Genomic DNA, 7,167 nt, shown 5'->3' on the forward strand with positions numbered 1-7,167 from the left:
GTTTTATAATACTTTCAGTATGAGTGTTCCATCTGTACATACTTTCCGTATGAAACAATATAGGCGGTCAGGATCTCACATACATATAACTGACGAAGGTAACATACATATATGTACATAATATAAGGAAAACTATTAGATATCAGACATCCTGTGACGGCATGATGCAACATCTAAGGGCAGTACCTATGTAGGATACGGATAACGTATAATCCGTACTAATTTCTGTAGTAAGCCAGAGGATTCCATATATTTGTACAATATACCGCTGTCCGGAGAACGAATTTTTCTCAGTGCAAGCATACGGTGCGGCCAGAATGTCTATAAACATTGCATAGACAAATTACGGTAAATATCTTTCAGGATTTGTTATTTTAACTTTTTATTAGGACAGTATTAGTTTGCAACATGAGTCAAATTGGTTATATCATGAGCAAGTAAGGCAAATTTTCATCATTGCAAAACCTATTTACAGGCATATTTCTAGATAAATATGAGGCTAAATCAACACATGAAGATTAAAGTCTTTATAAGAATATATACTAGCAGCAGAAGTACCCAGCATTGTCGAAGAAAATCAAAATAGCCTACGGTCTTTCGAAATGCGTTCAAAAAACACTGTACATATTTGTAAATAATTATGCTCTCCTAAAGTACACCTGCACCGAGGAATTCAAGGAACTTGTAAGATATCATATTTTTAAAGGTGTTAAAAGATGGTTCTATTGAGAATCAGATGATTTTGTATTAGTACTCCTATTCTTAATCTGCACCAATTAGCAGACGAAAATTTCAAAACGGTTTCTTTCCGACAGTTACCTCGGTTAAGGTACGGTGCGGATTTGTATAAACGACAAAGAAACAATTAAATATTCAGCTTTATATATACAACTTAAAACATCTATTAGAATTATTGGCATAGTATCAGAAGAATAAAATTAGACTCCTACTTTAGCATTATAGAAGTTTCTCATAAAGGCCAAACAACTGTGAATATATTGTGTAGTAAATGACAAATATTAAGCTGTATATAGTGCTTATAAGATTCGTCATTGTACAAAGTTTATAATAGACGCGAATGAAAAAATGAAATCTTTGAGTTTTACGTCCCACAGTTATGCCGGTTAGGCTAAAGGAGACGGTGATTGTGAGTAATGAATGAAATGGTGGAATGAAGAAAGTGAGAAGAAACGGGAGAACCCCGAGAAAACCCAGGCACACGGTGTTTGTCCACCACAAAATTCCCTTGTCGGGGCTGGGATCGAACCCGGAACCCCAAGCACCAGAGGTGAACGCTCTACCACTAAGCCACCACGGCACCAGACGCGAATGAATTATACATACACACATACATACATGTATATGTGGGGGGGTGCGGTGGGATGAATGTCATTAGTCTTAATAGCATTTTTGGTCGTTTTATATTCTACTATTTTGAGAACGCGGCTTGAGGTAGATTCAGAATGTATCTAGGAAATACCTTGGAATGTTAAAGAATATTCTGGCAATATGCTAAGAATGTGCTTGTTCTTTATACGCATTAACAGAATAAAAAGAAAAGGAGACGAGAATATAAGAGAAAGCAAACACTCTTAAAAGTAATATTTATCTTGTTTGATGAGATTCACAAATAACACAAAATTACGTAAATAACTGTTTCAGATGGAAACGACGACGACGAGGAAATGGAAGAACAAGAGAAGAGAAGAAGAATACAGACAGACCGACAAAGAGAAGATCAAAATGAAGAAGAAGCCGAAGAAGAAGGAACAGCTTGCTCTCAATATTGTCTTGTAAGGAAACTGGTTTTGGTGGTTAAGGCTTAACGCACTTCCAGCAAAACGACGGCGGGAAACTTCGCTCGCTCGACTGCTTCATGCCTAACGAATCAATCGAACTTTCGCGTCACAGCAATTAATTAGCAAGCGCCGAACTTTGGTTCCCACAAAAGAGCAATGATAATGGCAAAAGCAGAAGCAGAGGGGTTTAAGGGGGGGAGATGAGAGACGGAAAGAGGAAAGGAAGGATAAGGGTGGGAGTGCGAAAGCAGAACATGATAATAATGCGGAGGTTGTATATAGGAAAGGAGATGACTGCGGAATGAAAGAGAGAGGTAAGGGGTGGAAAATAGGAGAGAGCTTATTGAAGAGACAGATACAGAGAGAGAGAGGAAAAGAGAGGTGTGTGTATGGGTTCTTGGATTGCTGTGGGCGCATCTTCTAGCCACAAAGAGCGATGACAACACACTGGACGTAAAACCGGAAATAAGAACCCAGTGCAGCATGAATAGCGCGCCTTTTGACGATCAACTCTCACGTTAGCATCATCGGTTGGTTAGCTCTTGGAACATCGTTTCGGACGAAGGGGAAGGAGTATAGACAGAGAGAGTACGAATATAGAAAGATGGCGAGAGACATGACTATTTTCCGCATCATGGGAAGGACCAGTTTACCTTCCAAAAACGAAAGGCTTCCTATTAGAGAGCTCCTGATGACAGAAAGAATGAATAATAGGGAGAAAAAAGGTAAATCTGGATAATGTACGCTATTTTCAACCTATTCTTTCGCATTAGAGCAGGAAATACGTAATACTTGTATAGTCATATAGTGGTGCCTACATCGAAACTAAGGATGGTTGCTGTTACAAAGGAAAGACACAGCACAAAAGAATTGCCATGAATAAACCATGCATGTGTTTCACACTGTTCATGTTCTTACTTAACGTCTGCAAGTGAGAGTATACACATCGAAGTAGAATACATTCAAGGTCCCAAAGGGAATATAATATATATGAAAGTACCTCAGGAAGAAATAGAACATATTTCTAAAATCTTGACTTACTGCACATTTATTATATTATGTTTATAAATGCTTCTCTACCATTGTACTTTCAATAGGCACAAAAGTATTTACAGTATTTTAAAACCGGTAACCCACAAATTTCAGATAAATGTCCGACACATCTTTCTTTTCTTTTTCAACCAAAGGATATATATATCGTACGCGATATACAGAATCATTTGATCTGGACCAAACTTGGCAAAGTAGTAGACCCCCACTTGCTTATAGCTACCCCGATGATTAGTGAGGCCTGGGCTCTTCTACACAAATTATTGAGCTGGTTTCCCTCATGTGTGATACATCGGAAGAATTCGGTACGATTCGTGGAGCGGTCTTCCGAACGCGCACTTGAGAAAAAGTATAAGAGCAGAAATGCAGCAAAAACGTTGCCAAACTTAGAACACATGGCAAACGAGTTAAAAGAATAAAAAACAACACTTAGCTAAGGAACCATAATAGAACACTAACATTTATTGGAATTAAGCGGCAACAATAACAATAGCAAAATATAAATTGACAATAATAATAATAAGAAGAAGAAGAAGAAGAACAAAACAAAACTTAGCATCAATCTGTCAACACTGCACCCTCAGCAGATGTTCTCTGCGTAGAGCGAGAGATGACATTGGCAATATTTCATTGGTCGGGATTGACGATCAGGACACACCCTTATGTTGTATATTGGGTTGTGAAATTGGTAAATATAGGTCAAGCTTTACGACTCTTTGCGATCACTTCAGTCAGTATAGAAAATACAAATACCTGTATTTTCTTGTGCAGACGTTTCGCTCGTGAATTATTGGTCATCAAATTTTTCTCCATAAAAATTAATGACAGCACTTTAAGGAAGAAAATATATAGAACCAACGTGTTATGAATTAAGTAAATAGTGTACTTACGATAAGTAAATTATAGTGTACTTGTAATAAAAGTTTCCTAAGATCTATGAACGACGATTTTTTTTTTTTCGAAATCGAGGCACTCTGATATGAGAAACATTGATAGTTTAATATTACAGGTAGATGATATTATACTAATGTAAACTTCAACATCAATCTTATTTATTAATCTTGAAATATTGACGATACATAGTATCTGTATTTGTTTATTGTTGTTTTTCTAGGTATCTGAAAGCATTTTCGTCTAATAGTTATAATTTTTAAAATATCAAATAATACTTTCGACAAACTGGATACTTTCTAATATCTAGGATCAATATTAACACATCAAAATCTATTCAGGAAGAAAATAAATGTCGACTGCAAGCTGGAAATTCGTGTTATTATTCAGTTCAAAATCTCTTGTCGTCGCGAATTCTGTCGAGAAATTTTAAGCTGAAAATATATAAAACGATAATCACGCCTGTTGTACTGTATAGTTGCGATACATGGTCGCTTACTCTGGGGGTAGCACGTAGACTAAAAGTATTTGAGAACAAGATCCTGAGACGAATATTCGTACTGTACTCCACACCATTATCTCTTGAATGTGTTAGTGAATAACTTAAAAATATACGAAAATTTAACAAGTTAGTGTCACGGTACACTACGTGAAGAAGTTTGATTTATCACAGTACTCCTTAACAAACCATCCGGTGCCAGCGCCTATATAACATGCAACTAACATTGTAATACTGATATGTGGATTGCTGCTTACCAGGAAACACTTCGGAGTTCCATAGGATTGGTTGGTTGGATTGGGTTTTGTGTCCCTTTCAACATCAAAGCTTCATGAAATATGGACGTAGAGCTTAAACTAGAATCCAGAGCTCCCGTCGGGAAGTGAACCAAGTCTTTCCGCGCCATAGACGCATAAGCTAATCATATAACCAGGAGAGAACTCTGGAGTCCCATAGAAATTTTTAAGCGTATCTTGGAATCAACCGGGACCGCTTGCACCAATGAACCTCATATTCTTAACTCTATATCCTGCCCAAAATTGGTGCTTGAGATTTTGTAACTCCCGGATATACATACGAATGGACAAATTACGAAGTTTTGATAAATCAAACTCATTAGAAAGTAAGTGAGATATGTATACAGGGCCGAATTTAGGGGGTGCACCGGTGCACGTGCACCCCTCCTTCGTTGTAAATATACACTATCTAAAATGAAGAGCTAGCAGTGAAATAGCAACACTTTCTGAAACTTTCTGTCGTCATGTTTCCGTTTGGGGCTTAAAAAAAAAAAGGAGTTTTGCAAAAACAACAGTTTAAGTCGATTTTCTGAAGCTTAAGGGTGATTTAAAGGGGCAAGTTTTGGCGATAGATGTCACTACAGTCTTCGTATATCTCTAATGTATTTTTTACCTTTAACGAAAATTTACAATTTCTCTTACAAATTTCAACCTACAGACTTCAAATTTTCACAGAAGGAACTTCATAACCTATCGGAGGCAACAATCCGTGCCGATTTTTTACTTAAAATTTTCTTCATTGTTGAATCAATTCCATTGTTAAAGGTTTGGATATTCATTCCAATAATCAAGCCATTTCAACAATGAAGAAAATTCTAAATCGGCACGGATCGTTGCCTTCGATAGGTTATGAAGTTCCTTCTCTAAAAATTTAAAGTCTGTAGGTTGAAATTTGTAAGAGAAAACGTGAATTTTCGTAAAAGGTAAAAAAAAAATACACTAGAGAGATACGAAGACTGTAGTGACATCTATCGACGAAACTTGTCTCTTTAAACTAACCTTAAAGGAAAAGAATTCACCAAGCAAAGCAATATAACATTTGTCAAGTAGGAAAGAAAACAGAAGCCAGGAAGAGAGAATAACAACTTTTCCTGCATATCACTTGCGACTCTCTTTAAAACACTTCCCCCTTCCGTTCTATGCATCAGCGTTGTCAGGTGTAAAGAATATTGTCACATGTCACTTTGAAGAGTTTCAATAAGACGGGCTATTTTGGCAGTTATGGTGTACCCCCCTCAGAAAATCCTGAATCCGACCCTGTATGTATGTAAGAAACGCTAAATATATGAATTAGTTTCCAAGTTCTCTTTTTTAGGTCAGAAATTTAAGGGTGCATTTCATAATTCCATAATGTCAGGTATTCAAACTTATGCATTGCACTAGTCTATAGCCTACTGTATGTTTTTCATTTTATGTTTCTTTATCTTTCTTTTTATAAATAGAAGGACAATACATCCTACCGTGAACTATCTACACAACTCTTTCATCCTTAACCAAACTTAACATGAAGATGCAACTTAGCTTGCTAAGTGCGCATTTGAAATATTTACTTGTTCAAATCTTTAGTTCCCGAGCTATTGAACATCAAAGTTGGGTATCGGTTAATCGAACTTTTTTGCGCTAAAATAAAATAAAAACTACTACTTGCGATTTTGAACATCAGATAGTAGAAAACATGAAACAATGGATTAATTTGAGATTGAACGTTACGTAAATTCAGTGTGTACTTGAGTTCGATTCCCGGTGGAATAACATGCGGTTCGGATCATGCAAGTTAATCTGTAGGTCAATGTCTCATATAGTCATGATTCTGAAAAGAGACACTAAAATGGAACAATCCTTCAAATTATAGGTTATTTTTATAGGATATGGAACAACGTTCCATTTACGATTTTATTTCATTTCATTGCGCACTACCGGTAAGAATTAAGGTTAGTGTTGCACAAATGAAGAAAGAAAGTACTATCTTCAAACAGTGTTCACATAGTGTCTTCATTGCACAATGTAAGAAACAGAAAAGTGAGTTAAATGGTTTATTTTTTGCACACAAACTGTACTTATATGCATGGAATCACGCGGCGTTGCCATATGATAAAGGAATGTGACTAAGCAGACGTACTACAACGTGAGCAGGTGGTAGATAGTCTGACGTGAATATACAAAGAAGTGGCAACACCGCAGCCCTCTCATTGGCTAACAGCGTTTAAAGGAAACTCGGGAGTGCCGCCTTCAAACGTCATAAACGCTATCCCTTTACATAGTTGCAAGTACGAGCGCCCTTGGTGCACGAAGTCCTGAGGCTTCGAATCCTGATGGGGGAGCCTTCAAATTTCAACGCATTAAGGCGATTCGGTTCCACCTTAATCTACAGGTCCGTCTCATATAGCCTCGGTCCTGAGAAGGGACGTTAGACTCTAACTAATCAATCAATCCTGTCTAACAAATCAAATTATATTGATGCTTTACTCGACACTGTATTGTTGAGTTGATTTTGAGTGTAACGTCCCCTCCAGCAGCGAGGCTATATGAGATGGGACCTACTGATTAACGTGGAATTCGAACTACATAAGTTCCCGCCGGAAATCGAACCTGGGTCTCCTACGCCAAAGGCGCGTACGCTAACCGCTCAGCC

The sequence above is a fragment of the Thermobia domestica genome, chromosome 8 (genome assembly GCF_964235325.1).
Source record: "Thermobia domestica chromosome 8, izTheDome1.hap1.1, whole genome shotgun sequence".
Lineage (NCBI taxonomy): Eukaryota > Metazoa > Arthropoda > Insecta > Zygentoma > Lepismatidae > Thermobia > Thermobia domestica.